Here is an 18,793-nt window from a genome sequence, read left to right on the forward strand (position 1 = left end):
GCAGCACGGGGCTGGGGTGGTGCCTCTGGACCGAGTCTGCGCTCAAGGGCTCCGGGTTGGGGGCGGGAGGAGAGGCTGCCCACGCCAAGGGAGTAGGACCCGTGGCTCTAGAACCGGGCGGGTACGTAGGGCCTCTGAGTGGAGCAGGGACTCCACCTCGGGACAAATTCAAGTTCTGCCCCTGAGCTGGGCTTGCCCGTGGAGATGCGGACTGAGACCTGAAGATCCCGGGCCCAGGAGGGGCAGTGGTGGGGACAGTGGCTTGAGAACTGAGCTGCAAGATTGGACCTCTGTGTAGAGAGGAGGGGGGGGTCTCTTCTCCCGCAAAAAGCAAAGGACAGGACAGTGAGGCACGGCTGCTGCTGCTCACAATTGGGCCTCAGAGAGAGGGCCTGTGTGCAGGGGATGGGGGCTCAACTTTGGGGTAGAGTCCCAGCCCTGAGTTCCAGTAGGAGGTGGGGCTCAAGGCTGGGCTTGTGAAAGTCCAGGTCCAACTTGCCATCTCTATAAATAAAAAGAAAATAGAGAGGAGAGAAAATAGATACCTTTTCACTCCTTGACAGTCATTTCCTTGGAATGGGCAGGGAAGTAGTGGCCCCAGCACTGCGTCTCAGTGAGGGTTGGGACAGGACCCTGGAGCAGGGCCCGGCTGCTCCAGGATGGGATAGCAGAGCAGGGCCTCAGTTGGGGTGACTCCTCAGCCCTGAGTCCCTAATGGGGCTCAAAAGAAAGGATTGAGGTCTCTGCTTCATTTCCAAAACCGAAGCTGCTGGTCAGCCTCTGTGCCAAAGGGGGGTGGTGGGTGGGCTGAGGCAGGAAGTGGGGGGTGGTTCTGCTTCCAGGTTAGGTCCTGAAGCCAGAGGGCAGGTGCTTTTGGGGGGTCCCCAGGACCCTGGCTTTTCTGGCCCAGGTGCTGGAGGGCAGAGGACCATGTGTTAGAGCTCCCTGGAGGGTAAGTGCCCCTGGGACTGGCTGGGGCATCAGAAGCACCAGTGCAGACTTCCCTGACCCTTGCTTGGCATCTAGGGCTCCTGAGAAGAACCTCCAAGAAATCTTCTTTCCCTTCCAACATCTGACTGCACCCAGTGTATCCAGTGAGCTGGAACTGCCCACATGGGGACCTGACACTGAAGGAACTGGGGGAAGAGGCTTTTATAACTATGATGCTACTGTCCCTGTGTGTTCTCTGCCTTCTCCCCGGGCTCCCAGGTCCCCCACCTGCTCTCGCTGCCCCCTTCAAGCTGCTGAGAGGTGGGTCCAGCAAGATCTAGGCATAGAAGTATTTGTTTTTATTTCTTGGGCATTTTATTCAGGCAGGCCCAGGTCTTTGCTTCCCCCAATATCAGGGTCTGTCCTTGGTCCCTGTGCCTCGCCATGCTTCATCTCCCCACCCCACCCCACCGCTTTGCCCTTCCTCACAGACGCAGCCTCAGTCATACACCCTGACTCCCTATTGAAGCAGTGTTCTGACATCCTTGTAAAAACAAATTTAATCTTCCCTTTTTGGGACAGATGGAAAGAAATTGACGTCTTTGTCTCAAGTGAAAAGAAAAAAAAAAGAAACAATATACTTGTTCTCCCTTTGACAGTCATTTCCTTGGAACAAAAGCCTTTCCTCTGGGAGGCTGTCACTCCAGCAGGGGCTGAACTGACATTCAGAGGGGTGGGGGCTTAGGCACCAGGATGGGCTTTGGGCAGGGATACCCTTAGTGGGCAAAGCATAGTCCCCTTTTCAGGATGAGGTCCCCAGAAGCTGCAGACCTGGGGATTTTCTTCCTCCAGGAAAGGCTCCTCTGGTGCCCTGGGGAGATGTGGGGCTGTGCTCAGCACTCAGATCTAGCCTGCTAAGCTATTCAGGCCTGGGGTCCCAGCTCACCCAGATCCCTGCCCCATCCAAATGGAGCCCATGACCATAGAGACCTCTGTGTCTGAACGGGGGTGGGTATAGCAAGGTGGGAACACTCCTGGACACTCATCACTTGCAACCCCTCCTGCAAATGCCTTGGGAAGATGTCAGAGGAAGCAGACAATTTAGGAACTAGGGAAGACTCCTGACGGAGGTGACGTTGGAACCAGGGCTGTTTATTTTCCTTGCAAGGACTGTATTCCCTTCAACCCCTCTAGATCAGGCTTGTCTCAAGGCTGCTCAGGGTCGGCTCACTGCCATTTTCTGTGGCTATAACAGACTGGCTTCCTTTTACCGCTTCTCATACATAAATTTGTCCTGGGGGTTGGCAGGTAAAGCAAATTTGTATTGAAATCTACTTCGTGCCAGTCTGTGTGCACGCTGGGTACTGGGACTCGGGAATGAGTCAGGTACAGCCCTGCCCTCAGAAAATTCGAACCTGTGCTGGGAGACAAAGCATACACAGATCATTGCATCTCCCTGTGATGGGTGCAGTGACAGGGAGCCCCAGGGAGGGTGTCACAGGGAAGCACCTTTTCTAAGCTTTTCACGGAAACATATTTGTAGCAATTCTGGAAGAGGTGGAAAAGTGTCAGAGGCCTTAATGGATGACTAAGAGTTGGCCACCAAGTGCTTGGCAAAGCTGAGAAGTTGTGTGCAGCTGGAGCATCGGGCTTAACTGAGTGACATCCCTGGGGGGACGTGGTAGGGGTGGTACCAGTACCTTTATTTTAGACAAGAGGTCAGGCTCAGAGAGGTCAAGCCACTCACCCCTAGAGAGCTTGTTAGTGGTAGCAGAACTCAGGTCAGTGGAACTCCAGGGTCCAAGTTTCCAGGAATTTAATGATGAATTCCAAACATAATTGTAGTAGAAGAGCTGTAGTAGCTGGAACCCTGGGGTGGGGTTTTTGAAGACTAAAAACCAAATAGAAAAACCTAAAGGAAAAGGGCAATTTTCCATGAACTTTCATTCCTCCTGGCACTCTCTAACTTCATGTTTTAAAATGTACTGCACATGATGCATTTTTAAAGCTCCAAATTGACAGTGTAATTCTAGAGCATCACAGGGCTCCCAAAACTAGAGTAGGTCTGACTTCACCCCAAATTTCCACTCTTTCTTCAGGAGGTGGGAGGGAAGAAAGTTTTTGCCTCTGGTTTCAAAATCTCCCACGATTTCATATCTCTTGCTGTAATAGTAGTAGTTGAGGCTGGAGTCAGATCTTGGCTTTCCCTCTCTGTGCCTCAGTTCCCTCATCTGTCAAATGAACTTCCTTCATGGGGCTGTGCGGATTTGACGAGTTAATGTACGGCAACTCCTCCCTTAACATCATTTATACTTTCTTGGAAAGTGCAACTTTAAGTGATAGGACATATAACAAAGCCATTTTACGTAGGCTAATTGACATAAGCAAAAGTTAAGTTCCTACGGGCTATTTCTGGCCTCAAAAACATCACACGGTTTCTAAATAAAGACCCAAAACACTTCTAATATTAAACATTAAAGTCAATGTGAGCTATACATACACCTAAGAAAGAGCAATAAAAACAAGTAAGATAATTATTTTCGAACTCCCTCATTCTAGTACAGGGTCGCAGGCGGCCAGAGCCTCTCCAGGCTCAGGGTGCAAGGCTGGACCCATCCAGGATGGGATGTTCTTCCATCACAGGCCGCACCACACACACACACACACACACACACACTCAGACAATGTAGACATGCTGATTCACCACACGTGCACATCTTTGGGATGTGGGGGGAAGCCGGAGTACCCAGAAAAAGTCCACACAGACATGGGGAGAGCATGCAAACCCCACGCAGACAGTGGCCTCAGCTGGGAATCAATCCCCCCCCCCCCCATCAACGTTATAATGAAACAAGGTTGAACAACAGGGCCCAGCGCATAAGTAAGCTCTTAGCATAGGGTGTGTCACTTCTTATCTAAAAGTGGAGCTGCAGTGCAGGTTCAGCTGGAGACCTAGATGAGTTTCCAGGGGCAGTAATGAGAGGAGAGACTGGGGACCTAGCCTAGGGATCCCTGTAGGCTCAGGAGCCACTGCGGAGAGAGAGAAGTTGCAGGAAGCTGGAGGAGGGTGGGGAGATGTGCTGCCATGGAAACTGGAGGAGGAGGGCGTTCCCAGGGGGAGGGAGTGATGGATAATGTCAAGTGTCATATAAGAGAGGTTGGGAGTGGGGAGGGCAGGAGGGTGATGGGAGTAAACCAGGGTCCTCAAGTTCAGTCTCCTGCATGGCCTGGGAAGCCCCGAATCTGCATTCAGATCTCAGCTCTGAAGCTGACTGTATGACCTAGGCAAGGAATTTGCCCTCTCTGGGCTTCTAAGTCTTCCTACATCTAAGTCCAAGGAATGGGTCGGTCTCTAATGTGAGGCTTAGTTTCATAAGAATCCTGGTTTTGCTGGATCTTGGCCACTTGCTGGCAGTGTGATCGTAGGCAAGTCACTTTACCTAAGATCCCCCTGGGGGCTAGAGAGAATGCAAGTGAGGTGCTTACCGAAGGGCCTGGCACAGAGCAGACCCCTAACACAGGGTTATTCTGTAGCCCAATGGGGGTGCCGGAGGCAGCTGTCTAAGGAGGTTTGCTTGGTTTGGAATTTGAAATGCTTCTCAAGGTGGAGAGAAGCGGCCAGCATCCTGAGAGGACTTGGAGGAGCAACAGCCCAGGCCGGGCACCTGCTGGGTCTCCCACCAAAGACCAGCCTTCTCTGCAGCAGCAGCTCCCTAGCAGGGGGTCTGGCCTCTCGCTGCCTTTCCTGCTTGGCAACTGCAGACCCACGTGGGAACCGGCTCCAGAGGCCCTAAAGCCCCCAGGAAGTGATGCCCCTGGGTGGAGGCCCCAGCACACACACACAGAACACACTTTTCTCTCATCATTTATTTATTCCTTTCATTTCTGGGCATGGAGCACATAGCGCTGGGAGCTGGGGGGAGTGATGGGAGAGAGCCAGGGCCTGGTCCTTCCACTCCGAGCTTGCAGATGTTGGGAGACAGGTGACTAGGACAGCTGGCTGTGTGGTTCTGCCAGCAGGCAGCTTGGGAGTTCAAAAAGGTACTGGTGAGGGCCTTTGAGATGGACATCCTGATGGAATGGAGTGCTAGGCCGGGGGTTGCTGGGGTCTGGCTCTGTCATCTCCACTGGCCATGAGCCCCACCTGGGGCCCAGCTCTTCCCGGAGTGCAGAGCGCTTTCACAGCCATCTCAGTGCGAATGAGCCCCTGTAATTAATAACAACAGGTAATACACAGCAGGTAGTGCTCACCATTGCTCTAAACACTTTACATGGGGTAATGCACTTAATCTTCACAGCTTGACTTTGAGGTAGGCATTATTATTATTATTACCCTGATTTTACAGAGTAAAATGAGAAAACTGAGACTCGGAGAGGGGAATGACTTGTTCAAGGCCACATGGCCTGTCAATAGCTGGGCCAGAGTGGTTGCCATCTTTGGTCTGTCAAGTCTCTTTCCTCTGCTTTCTTCCTCCTGTGTCCTGAGAGGAAGCTGTGATTACACAGAGGACACCAGGGAGACCTTGCATCCAGCTCGCCGGTGTGAACTGAGCCTTCCCAGTGCCAGGTTCCGTGCCTCATCACCTTGGCAGCAGAGCCACATGCCACCCACCCAAGAAACTGCTTTGACCCTGGCAGGTTCCTCTCACCATCCATTTCTCCCTGCCTTGGAAGACCTGCTGGTTCTGTAGTTTTTCGACTGCCTGCCATGACTTTGCTGTATGACCTTGGGCAAGTCACTTCACACAATCGTGGATGACAATGCTTACCTGTAAGAAGTTGTGAAGATTTAGAAAGAGGCTGTGAGTGAAGGACCTTGTCTCTTTTTGTCAAAAAAGTGTTCCCAGCAAATGGCACTGCGCACAGTACTTATTCAACCCAGTGGGTGAATAAAGTGCCTGGTGCATAGTAAGTGCTCAGCAAGTAGAGCTTTTTAATTTTATGCAGTGTTGTAGGTTACACATGTTCCGACCCATGTCTCTTAATGCTGTAGGTGGGTCAGGAGCAAAGGACTTCCTCTTTTAACCATCTCCTTAGGGTTCAGAAGGTGGGACAGAATGCATTGGAGAAGAAATTTTCAAGAGGATGTCTTCTCCCCAAGTACCTTCTACATAGCTGCCCCCCTTTGTTCTCACCAGGCTGCCCTCCCGAGGACCCAAGAGGTGAGCACAGCCTGGGAGGGAAGAAAGATCCCTGGGTGGCACTGCTTAGACCTTCTGGCCTGAACATTTGAGTCATGGGGATGGAGTCCTTTGGTAGGTGTCAGTGCAGGTGACATCCATCTGAAGGGACTCATCTCCTAGAATCTCCTCCAGGAATGAGTCCCAAGCCAGGAGACAGGGACTGTGGGTTTGACTCTCTGTCTTCCACTTCCTTGCTGTATGACTTTGGGCAGGTCTCTGTCCCTCTCTGGGCCTCTACACAATGGAGGGACATAGAAGTTGATGGGTTCTGGGGGTTCTACCATCCTGGGAGAGAACACATTTCCTTCCTGTTCCTTGACCCAATAAACAGACATCTATTGGTAAAATCCCCTGGGCATCTGCCCAGAGGCTGGGAAAAGGACGCCTGGGGGTCTGGTGTTTGTAATTGGAGCCACTCCGCTTTGGGGATGGGGGAAGCAAGCATGTCGCACATGAAGCTTGACTCAAACACCTGGCTTTTTGCCAATCCCAGGTCCCATCTTGGTACCAAGGCCCCAAACTTCTGTTTTCCCAATAAAGTGAACACTATTCCTAGTGTCCTCATTCCTGGCTGTTTCTTTTGCTCACCTTCTGTGATTTCCTTGTGTGCGGGGGACACACACACACACACACACACACACACACACACACACATGTAGTTTGGGAGACCTGCCTGCTCACACTGAGTGAAAAGTACAGTCCTACCCTCAGGACCTGTCTTGGGGGTAAATACAACACTGTCCCTTAAGAACCCTATCCGATGGAAGAGACAGACACACTAGCCAGCTGTAGCTAGTTTTAGAGCATGCCCCAAACCAAACTAGGCCTCTGGGCCTTCCTCCCCTCCCCTCCCTCCAAATTGGCTCCTCCTCTTCCCTTTGGCCCACCTCCCTAACCTAAGTCCCCTGTTCCCAAGAGCCCTGCCCACCCACATGCTTTTGGAGGCTCCCACTAACTCCCCGGTTCCCTCCACCCTCCTCTCACCTCCCTTTCATCCGGGTCCCACAGTGACCTTGCCTTTGGGCGTAGAAGCCCCAAACCTCTGTGCATTCAAGGCAGCTCTGGGGGTGGGAATTAGAGCCTGATTCTCCAAGAGACCCCATCTCCTCAGTGTTTTCCTTCTCAAATAGTTGTTGGCCCTGATGGTTAATAAGTAACTCTCTGGAAGGAAAACTTCCTGATCCGGGATCTGCCTCCCAACCACGTGTGACCAGGTCCTTAAAAGGGCACCAGGGCACAGAGCCCCTCTTCCTTTTCTGGGGCAACCTTCCTTCAGAGACCCAGAGCCTCAGCCAGAGGCTCCCTACCTGGGGCTGGGCTGGCCTGACCCAGACTGGGATCTCAGTCCCTCTCAGCTGCAGACTGTGTGGGCAGCGGCCTGGGCAGGGCTACCAGACTTCCCAGGGTGAGGGGCTGGGCTTGCCTGCTTGGCCTCGACCTACTCACAGAGAGGGACTCAGGTCAAGGAGACTTCACAGACGCCTGGCAGGTCCACCCAGAGGCAGCTCCACCCAAAGCCAGCTCCCACTGAAGCTGGGAAGAACATCCCTGAAGGCGAGAGAGTGTTTGCACAACATGCTCAAGAGCACCTGGGTGTTAATGTGAGTACACGTGTACGGGGGATTTCTTATTCCGCAAGAAAAAGCAAATGTTTGACCACTATGGGCATCACTTTCCTCTTTTGTAAAAACGGGTGACAATTATTATAACTAACTTACCAGGACTCTTCTGAGGACCCAACAAGACAACAGCTGTGCATGGTAACTAGGGTACACTATTGTCATTGGGGAAACACACTCTGCCTTTAGCCTTCAATAGCTGCTAGTTGTTTAAAAAAATCCAGATGACCTCTCATGCCCCTTCCCAGTGGGGAATTCTAGGATTCTAAATTCAGTCTTGCCTGCCTGTAACCTCAAACTCCCTAGGAGGGAGAGGGAGACCCTCTATGGAAGAGGACTGTGGAGGCCCAGCCCAAGGGCAGGCAGTTCCCAGAGAAGTGGAGTAGACAGGGCAGACTCCTGTCATGTGCTAACTTCATCACCCTTTTTGGTCAGCTTCTCTTCCTCTGCCTCCAGGAAGCCTTCTCTGATTGCTCTGCACTGACCCTTTGCCCTGGTTGGATGCACCACAGCTGCTTTCAGGGCTTCCCAACACTGAGCAAGACCTGCTCTTTCTCAGCTGGCTGCCAGACCCATGGGAGCTGCACCATACCTTAAGGGGAAAAGGAAAGACTGCCGGAGGAACAGTAGTTTTTTTCTTTAATAATGTTTATGGTTATTATATAATGCTCAATATAGAAACCTGATGAGCTTGAAAAGAAGGGGAGAAACCCATCGTTTCCCATTCCATTAACATTTGAGTGTACTCTCTTACCCAGGGGCATCCCTAGGGGGTCCACAGGTGATTCCAGAGCCGTCTGAAGTAGAGAATGCACTGCGTGTCACCATGTGCCTTGTTGCGGGATTCATTGGAGGTGCCAGGGTGGTCCACACAGTCACATGACACAGACTTACACTGACCCAGAGGCCACACACACACACACACACACACACACACACACACCTGACTGTGCATACAAACATCCTCCCCACACAGTTCTTCACATCATCAGGTACATTCTGTTCTCTCACCTAGACTCCTGGCATCTGTATACATATTGCTCATGTGTGTTCATATCATAGATATGCACATATATGCACATGCCCTTCTTTGTGCACACACCTCCTACCAGGGCAAACACTCATTCATACAACTATGTTCATGCACTGGAAGATAGCCAAATAGCTTGGCCTGGGAGAAATTTAGGTGAGGAGGCCTGAGGACAGGCTTATTTCACGGACGCTTCTGCCACCTACTGGCCATGCCTAGCATTAGCACCCTTATTTAATTCCTGCGCCTTTCTTCCCATCTGGTGTCCCCAGCTCACCCACCTGCCCTGCCCTCTTCTCATCCCTGGGAGCTGTGGACTGAACCGGGTTCCTGAAAGGGGGTCTTGAGTGAGGGAAGCATTCTGCTGGGAGACACTAGGTGAGAGTGGGCTGGAGTGGGTGGGGAACTATCACTGACTCACCACCATTATGTGTCAGGCAGTGTTGTATTTTACAGCTATTATCTCATTTATTCTCTCAATCCCATGTGCCTTATGCAATGCCTGGAACATGAAAAGTCATAATAACTATATCAACTGAATAATAAAAAACACTGTAGCCCTGGCTGGGCAGCTCAGTTGGTTAGATCATCGTCCCCATATGCCAAGGTTGCAGGTTCGAGCCCCTGTCAAGGGTGTATACAAGAATCAACCGATTAATGTATAAGTAAGTGAAACAACAAGCTGATGTTTCTCTCGCTTTCTCAAATCAGTTTTTAAAAATCCACTGTAAAGGGAGTATTTTTAACAAATGAGGAAATGGAGGCTCAGATAGGGGAAGTGACTTTCCCAGAGTCACAAAACAGCTTCCTCTGATAGGACATTGTTCTGAAGAGAAAGAGAAGGAAGACACAGAAAAGCTGAAAATCTTGAATAAGATCTGCAGGAAATCCAGCCCCGATCCCAGGAAGGAAAGTGCCCAGAGGTGGATAAGGTCAACCTGGAGGGATGGGATGATTTCCCCACCCAGGAAGGTTCCTCTACCCTAAGTTGCTGCTTTGAGTTCATTTATTCAGCTAACATATACTGAAAGCAGTGTGGCAGGCTCTGTGCTCAGGCTGAGGACAGCAGTGAATCAATAGACAAAAGCCCATTCTCTGCTCTAATTCCAGTGTGGGGACTCCAAAAGGGCCCCTTCTTTACTGTCCCACTCTCATGGACCCTGGGGACCCCTCTGAACTTCTCTTTGCCATTCTGTCTGTGTGGAATGGGTGGAGAGATAGGAGTCAAGGATGGGAAGAGTTGGTTCAGCCCCAACTGTCCAGTATTGAGGTTGAGCAGAGAGCCTCAAACCTGGAGTCAAGCAGATCTAGGTTTGAATCCAGCCTCAGCCCCTAACTTGTTTTGTGACCTTGATCACATCTCTTACCCTTGCTGGGTCTGTGTTAAAGCAAAGGGCTTAAACTTGAACAGTGATTCCAACTCATAGTCCCTTAGAAGGGCTGGGAGAGGCCAAGCAGTAGGTAGGACAGGGGGAGGCCAAGCACATGGACCTCCCCGCACCCCTACACATCCACAGCTTCCGTCTGTTTCCCACATTGGGCTTTTCAAAGAGTTTGACAATCACCTGGACTAGTTGATCTCTAAGTTATTCTTAACCCTAAAAGTTTAAAAATTCAGTCCATGTCTTACCTGACCACCAGACTGTGAGCTCGAGGAGGGCTGGGACTGAGTCTGAGTCCTCTCTCTGTCTTCCACTGCCCACCCCCGAGGCCTGGCTGCAAGAGGAAGGACTTGGAATGTGTCCATCTGGACTGGCTACATGTGGGCAACATCAGACTGATAGCACTGTAGGGACTCAGACAACAACTTTGTACTGATCAAGGGCCTCTGTGCCAAGCAGAGTGCTGGCACTGCCTAGGGAGGCAAAGGCAGTCAGAGAAGGCTTCCTGGGGCTTATGGGGTTGGACCTCAATCCTGGAAAGCAAAGGAGGGTTCAACTGGATGGAACAGAGGATCCCTGAGCAGTCCTGGCTAGAGCCTGTTAGGATGTGGCCGCACAGAAGCTATGGTGAGTATGGACTCAGTTCCAGGTGGGAAGCCCTGGAAGCTCTGAGTGGAAGGCATGCCTGTCAGAGGGGTGGGAGGGGTGGGGGTGGTTGGGAGACACGATCCCAGATCCTGCTCTGGTTTCAGAATTCTCAAATCTCCCATGGGGGACCTCATACTTGACTCCACCAAGCCTAGGGGCGAATTCACCATGAGGCTTATGTGTCAATCAAAGCCTCGTATTTGCATAGGCACTAGGAGGGACCCTGCCTTGTGTTCACAGAATCATGTGTTTCTTAAATTTGAAAAAGCAAAATACGTTCACTCCAATTGGTTAAGACCACTGTCTCTTTCCACTCTGACTTCCCCTCCTTCCCACTTGTGTCCTCCAGCTTGAGTGGCTATAGACACTTTGTGTTCTTAGCTTAGCTTTCTTTTTCTTAAAGAGGCCCCCAAATAAGCTTCCAGCTCCACAGTCCTGGATCTTACCATTGGGTCCTTGGTTTTCCCAGCTGCAAAGATTGCATGAAGGCTGTGAAGGGTCTTTGCAGGAGTAAAGACTCTCTTTTAATCCTTTCAAAGGCCCCAAGAGAAGAGTTGAAGAGCAAGGATAAGAGACTTGCCTGGGGTCTCACAAGTTGTGGTGAGCTGGAGTTGCAGTCCAGGACAGCCCCACTTGAGAGCACATCCTTTCACTATGACCCCCTGCCTCGGAGCTGACACACATGCACCCGAGGCAGCACCCCTCTCCCCGGGGTAGAGCCCCTGGCACAGCTCCCCTCAGGCAGCCTGGACTGTTGGGCTCTGCCATGATGCCCAAGTGTCTCTATGACCAAAAGGTGGCGGCAGACACCTTCTTTCCTTCTCCCTGGAGCCTGTTCCTTGCACGTTCCCTGGCCTCACAAAGCTAGAATCTTAGCTTTCTCTACACCTCCATCGACTCTTGCCAGCCCTCTCAGGAAATAGGGAGTGCTGCCTCCAATTCTGGCCTTGCCATTTACTGACTGGGCAATCGCCAGCAGATCACTTTGCCTCTCAAAGCCTCCTTTTACTCTTCCATAAAAGAGGGGTATCTGCCCAGCAGGGCGTGGCTCAGCGGTTGAGCATCGACCTAGGATCCAGGAGATTGGGGTTCGATTCCCGGTCAGGGCACATGCCTGGGTTGAGGGATGCAGCAGATCAATGACTCTCTCATCATTGATGTTTCTCTCTCTCTCTCTCCCTCTCCGTCTCCCTTCCTCTGTCTGAAATCAATAAAGATATATATATATTTTAAAGGAGGGTATCTGATGGGAACAGGTTAGTGGTACCTGACAGAAAAATAACAAGCCAATCTTTGGTACCCACTGCTGTTTTAACAGGGGCTTCTGGAGATGACACTCTCCCTGGGGAGGAATTCTCCTGGTGGGATTGGACACCTCTCCACATTGCAGCAAACTCAGAGGAACTCCTGGACAGTGGGGTCTTTCAGAGCCTTTAAATGTTCACTGATGGACACACTCTGTGCCCTTGCATGGGCCCCTCCCTGGACTGGGGCATCTGACTCAGTTTTTTCTCCATCCTTGCCAACACCCACCTCTCCTTTGAAGGGGGCTCTACAGCCTCTTGCCCATCTCAATGTTACCCTGCAGATCTGCCCCAGGCTTCAATAAGTTCTCCTGGGGAGGGGTCTCTCTGAACTGTCCACCAATTCTCCCTCTCCTCTCAGCTCCCTCTCCCCCCCCCCCCCATGACTGCCACACCCCAGCCAGAACATGGCTGTCTCTACCTCAGAGACTCCCTGGCTATTTCCAAATGTCAGTATCTCTCCCCACCCCACCTGCCCTTGTCTTAACCTGGCATTTAAGGCCTTCCACAATTTGCTCTCATGCTCCAAATATATTAGACCATTTTCTGCTCCAAGAGCACATACATCTTCACCATTCTACTTCCAGGCCTTAGTGCAGGCTAATCCTCTACCTGGGACACCGTCTTCCATTTTCATATAGTAAATTCTACCTTAAAAGTCTAGCTGGAAGGTCACCTCCTCCAGGCACTCTTCCCTAATGCCTCAGATGGGATCTTTTCCTCCCTCTGGGCTCTGGGCTCTGGGTGGAGTTGCTTTAGGGCCTTCTCACAATAGGAATGTCCATTAAGTATGGAGAGCAACTATCAGTTTACAAATGGCTTTCCCTTCTAGTATCCTGGAGTCAGAAAAGGCAGGCAGGGTGAGCACCATTATTACCTCATTTGACTGATGAGGAGGCTAGCTGGGAGAGAAATATGACTGGCCAGGTCACAGGCCTTGTAAATGGTGGGGTTTGAATCCATACCTGGTAACAGATTCCAGCCACACCCCCCGCCTCAGGCCTGAGCCCCCCCCCCCCCCAGTCTCCACCATTCCTTGTGGCCTGGTCTGGTGACTCTTCTCTCAATACTGAGCAAGGTGGTGGTCAGTTTTTAATCGTGTGCTCATTAAGTTTTGTTGGAGGAACAAGTGCTCCCATTTTGACCTCTTCCTCCTTGCACCCCCAGCTGGTCTCCAGGCCTCTTTATCACCCAACTCAAGACTCAGTCACCCAATCGAAGCTGGTGGCAGTGTCCAGGCTCTGGAAGGATAAGGATTTGGCTGAAGGCCCAGGCAACTCAGAAGAGGAGGAGGGGGAGACACAAACAGGTTCCTTTCCCTGCCCCCAAGCTTATCAGTTCCCCCACAGGCCCTAGGCAAACTGGTGCCCAGCTTAAGAGGAAGGCCTGCCTCCTGCCTGTCACATTCATGCCCACCGTTACTTAAGTGCCGTGTGACCTTGGGCTGTCACTTCTGTTCTTCGAGTCTCACTCTTCAGAACGCTTTTGGCTATAAGGATTTGGTGAGATCAAATGAGAGAATGCATGTAAAATAGTGATCACTAAATGTCAGTTGCCTCCTCTGGAGGTCTCCCTTCACAGAGAGCATCTCAGGTACCAAATTGCTCCTTATATTCTGGGGAGGGAGGTGGAGATTTCACAGGCAGAGGCAGTGGGCCAGGGGCAACGGCACCCCCACCCTCACCCTCATCAGAGACCAACAAGGCCACATTCACCCTTACAAGTACACAAGTCACCTCAGCAAGAAACAGGCTGTCTGGACAGAGAAGCCCCTGGGACAGGGCTGACCTCTCTAGGTCCTCAGGGCCTGGAAGGGGCGTGTGTGTGTGTGTGTGTGTGTGTGTGTGTGTGTGGAGGGGGTTGTTTATATGATACACAGAGAGACAGACACAAACAGAGTCACACCCTCTATGCCAACTCACCAACATATGGGCACACCCTCACATACACAGATGCACTCCCTTACACACACACACAAGAGAGACACACACAAGATCAAGGTCATGAACACACTCTCACAGGTACTCCTCACGCACAAACTCAGAAACAGAGCCTACCCTGGCCACCCCCAACACGCACGTTCACAGGCACACAGCCCTTATCGGGCCTCGCAGGCGCTGGCCCTGCTGAGTCACCCACAGCAGCTCCGCCCAACTGAGCCGCAGCCACGTGCCCGCCCCAATCAGGGGGAAGGCGGGGCCTGCAGCGGCTGCTTAGCGGAATCCCAGCCCCTCCAGGGATTCTCCGCGCCCCGCCCCTTCGATTGAACGCCAGAGTCAGAATGTGGGGAGCTGGAGAGGAAACCCCTGTGCTAAATTGAGGCATTCTCTCCTGGGTGCATGAATACATGTGGGAGCAATTAAAAAATAATACCGGATCCATTACTGGGTGTTTGCACATACATTTTCACATAACTAATTTTCGAAACAGCTCTATGTTGAGTTGGGGCTATAATTAGTCCTATTTTACCCCAGAGAGAAGGTGACTTGCCCAAAGGCACAAAACTGGTAAAATGCAGAGCCAAGACTCAACTGCCACCGAATCCCAAGCCCTTAACCACGGGGCAATGTCACCTGGTGGGCCAGTGAGAATGTGGGCAGGTGAAAGGTGTGTAAATATGCTTGGGAGTCTGGGTGTCTATGTCATCTTTCCCCAGGGTCCACAGGGCTAGGGGCTGAAAGGGTCTCAAGTGTCCAAATTTCTGGTTAAAGGACCTAAAGCTTCTCTGCTCATCCATTCATATCAGAAAGCATCCCTCAGATCAAGGGGCTCAGGCAGACCCTCCTCTGCAACACTGTGAGCTTCTTGAAGGCAGGGACCAGAGCCTAAAATAAGACCTGAGTCAGAGGAGGCTTCAGCAAATTGGGGGGAAGAAGGGGCTATACATGAATTTATGACCTTGATATAACATTAACATCAGTAATCATAATAAATGCAAACACTTTTTAGATGCTTACCCTGAGACTGGCACTATTCTCAGTACTTTACATGGATTATTTCATTTAATTTGCACAACAAACCTTGAGAGAAATTTTTTTTTAAAAAAGATTTTTTTATTGATTTTTAGAGGGAGAGGGAGAAACATCCTTGTGAGAGTGACACATTATCAGCTGCTTCCTGCACCTCCCCCACCAGGGATTGAACCCACACCCTGGGCATGTACCCTGATGGGGAATCAAACCAGCAGCCTCTTGGTGTCCGGAAGGACGCCCAACCAATTGAGCCAGGCGGGCCAGGGTGAAGAAATACTTTAACTCCATTTGACAGAGGAGGAAAGTGGCTTGGAGAGGGTTGGCTCACCCAAAATAACGCACAGCTAGTAAGTGGCAGTATTGAAGACTGAGACCCAGTCTACAGAAAGAGCACTGAACTCAGGAAGTTACTTGCCCACAGTGGGCCTCAGTTTTTCCAGTTTTCCCTCGAAAAGCGATTAGCTCTCATGGCCCTCAGACCTGAAACATCCTATGATTTTATGATTCTGTGATTCCTCTACACAGAAGAGGGATTACGTTTGTTCTCTACGGGCAGAACTCATAGAGGGCAGATTTGGCTTTAATTTTATTAAGAGCTTTTGAAGTCTCAGGATGGTTTTAAAATAAAAGAGGCCAGCCCAGGAGGTGGTGAGTTCCTGTTATTGGTGTTCCCTGAGCACAGGTCTGAAATGAGGTAGAGGTGACTTGGATCCCTGACTATGTAAGCACCTCCTAGCACTGAGACGGACCAGCAGGAGGCAACATGGGGATGAGAGGAACCTACTGTGTGACAGGCCTGTGCTTGCTGTATTGCTGATTCTCAGAAGACATGGTAAGATCTGTAGTTGAGGAAACTCAGATTCAGAGAAGTGACTTGCTCAAGGTCACATAGGACAAAATGGTGGGCAGGTAATCCAGGTGTCTCACCAGGGTCACTTTCCTAGGTCCCGTAAGACGACCTTACTTCCTCCCTTACTGCCCTCAGGGGCAGCACCACGTGGCAAATTGCATCATACTTTTGCCATATGACGTCAAAGACCATACTGGCCAAGCCAGGAGCTCCCTGCTCAACCCTCCCTTAAACCCCCGGGGTTAACACGCGGCTGCCTAGAACTAGGCGTCCCGGTCTGGCCGCACCTGCAGCCCCCGCCCCTTCCCGGTTACGACGCTCGCGGTCCCGGGCCCAGTCCTCCCCGCCGCCCCGCCGATTGGCAGTTGCCTGCGCCAATCAGAAGGCCTCCCGGGTCGGGGGCGGGGCCTCAGCCAGAGTTGCCCTTTCAGTGCAGGTGGAGGCCCCTAGCCGGGGAAAGTGGCAGGAACCTCTTAAAGGGAGAGAGCGGCGGACGGAGAGAACGCGGTCCGGCTCGGCCCGGCCCGGCCAGGTCCCCGCCCCGTCTGGCCCAGGTGAGCCTGTACCGCCCGCGGGAAGACCCCCGGGTCTTCGGGAGGGACGGGGTGAGGGACAGATGGACCCACCCCCAAGGGCCCGGGCCGTCCCGGTCCGGGAGACACCAGGGTCTAAGGGTCAGGGAAGTGGGGGTCTAGGGGCCCCGGGTTCTAAGTTCCGAACTGAGGACCCAGAGGGTCCTGGGCATCTCGAAGTTCAGGGTGCGGGGAGGGGCACCGGCGACCGGAGACGGGGACCGGGAGCTTGGGTCCGGAGCTGGACACTTGCCGCTGACGGTCCGGGGCCTGTCTGGGGCGGGGGTCCCGGGTTAGGCGCCCGCGGGCGGGTCTTTGCGGAGTGGTGCAGCCCAAGGTCCGCCCCCCCAACCCCGCCCTGTTCGCCCCGCACGCTCTGCCTGGTGATACGCAGCGCGGGCCGGAGCCAGCGGGCGGCGCGCAGCGGGAGGGGGCCCCCGGCCGGGAGCCCCGCGCCCCGCTCGGGTCCTTACGTAACTGACTTTGAGTTTCCGGACTGCGGGGACCCGCGAGCTGGGGCGCCGGCGCTGCCCCACACGCTGCCTCCCAGGCTTGGTGCCGGGGACTTCCCTCTGCCTCCGGTCTCTCCCGAGTCTCCGTCCGTCTCGGATTCCTGCGCGCTCTCTCATTCCCCGATCCCCTGTGCGTCTCCGGCCTCTGGGCTGTGTAGCCCAGTTTCTCCCTGCCCCTCTCCTCTGTCTTTCCCCTAGAGTTTTTTCTCGCCCTAACCTACACTTTCTGGCAGACCCCACCTCTTTAGAATAGAACAGTTCCTCCCTCCAACAAATTGGAGTCGGGGACCTGTCCAGAGAGACCCCAGCCCAAGTTTGCCCCAGAAGGGGGAGGGGAGGACTATCCTGGTAGGGGTGGGGGAGGTTATTGCTTGGCCCACAGCTTCACTTGGGAGGGCGTGGCTGGCCGGAGGCAGCCCCTTCTCGGTGTCTGGAGCCCTTTTCTCCAGAAGGAGGAAGCTTGGGGAGAGTCTGACGGGGGCTGGTGCTCAGGGCAGCTGGGAGTCCCTGTGAGAACTGCCTAGTGTCAGGTCAGGGTCAGATCCTCAGCTACGGAAGGCGGGAGGGCAGGGCCAGAGCACTGGCACAGGGCCCCTGAAGTTTCAGCAAGCTCCCCACCTTCACCCCAGTTACAGGCCTGGGGGCTGGTCTTGGCAGGAGGCTGGGGATGGGGAGATCAACTGGAAGAGGCCAGAGGGCTTTTGCATGGGGGGGGAAGGGGAGGGTGGAGATAGAAGTGACAGACTATAAGGTCTAAGGAGCACCTACTGGGATCGCCCCCTGCCTTCAAGGCCTTTCTGTGTATCAGAGTGACAGACAACTCAGAAATAACTCCTGCACCCTGCTGCTGTCTGGTGCATGTAAACAAGGTGTTATAGCAGCCATGAGATGGGAATTTTTAATTCTAACTAGGAATGGGGGAGGAGAGACTTTACAGAGAGAGGTGGAAGTTTTGGGAAGAAGGGGATCCAGAAGCTGTAGGAAGCAGAGAGGAGGAAGGGAAGGGGATATCCCATGCCCTGTAGGCTTTGCATGCAGCAGAACTGGGTTTGAATCCTGGCTCTGCCACTTCCCTGCTGTATGATGTTGTTGCATGAGTCATTTCACCTCTCTCAGTCCCAGGTTTCTCCTTAGTCAATAATACAGATCTCACAGGCATTAGCAGAATCAAATGAGGTAATGAGTGTGCAGTGACCAGAATGGTAGCTGGTCTGGAAGCAGGCCAGTGGGGGTGTTTTAAGAAGGGAATGGAGTGGAGAAGCTTGATGTTTCCTGTATGTATATGGGAGAGTAAGGCAGGGCCTGCCTGGTCTCAGCAATGTAGGATGCAAGTGGAGAGCCTGGGTGTGTGGCTGATACTCAGGTGAGGCAAGGAGGTACACACCCGTCTGTCTACTGATCAGCCCATCTCTGCATTGCCTAGACCAGACTGGCCTCCCTCCCGTAGGCCCCAGGTGCCAATAGAAGCTCTCAGGGCTCCCAGGCTGCCTCACCCTTAGGCAAGTGGGGGTGGGGCCCCTGGCAGGGCAGGGTTGGCGCCCCCTCTGCAGAGTGGATCTTGGCCAGGAGCCTGGCTGGCTGTGCTGGGCAGGAACATCCCAGCCTGGCTGGGAAGATGCTGACACTGTACAGGCCTCTGGAAGCCCAGAGCTCTGCTGGCTGGGGTCGGGCCCAGCTTATGGGACTTGGGCTGCAGGGTGAGGCTGAGGCTGGGGTGAGAGTGACAAAGGGAGATACAGGGACAAACCCCTGGAAGGGGAACCTGAGAAAGCTGTGGAACCAGAGAGGAAC

Source organism: Miniopterus natalensis, chromosome 9, assembly GCF_054644295.1.
Source record: "Miniopterus natalensis isolate mMinNat1 chromosome 9, mMinNat1.hap1, whole genome shotgun sequence".
Classification (NCBI taxonomy): domain Eukaryota; kingdom Metazoa; phylum Chordata; class Mammalia; order Chiroptera; family Miniopteridae; genus Miniopterus; species Miniopterus natalensis.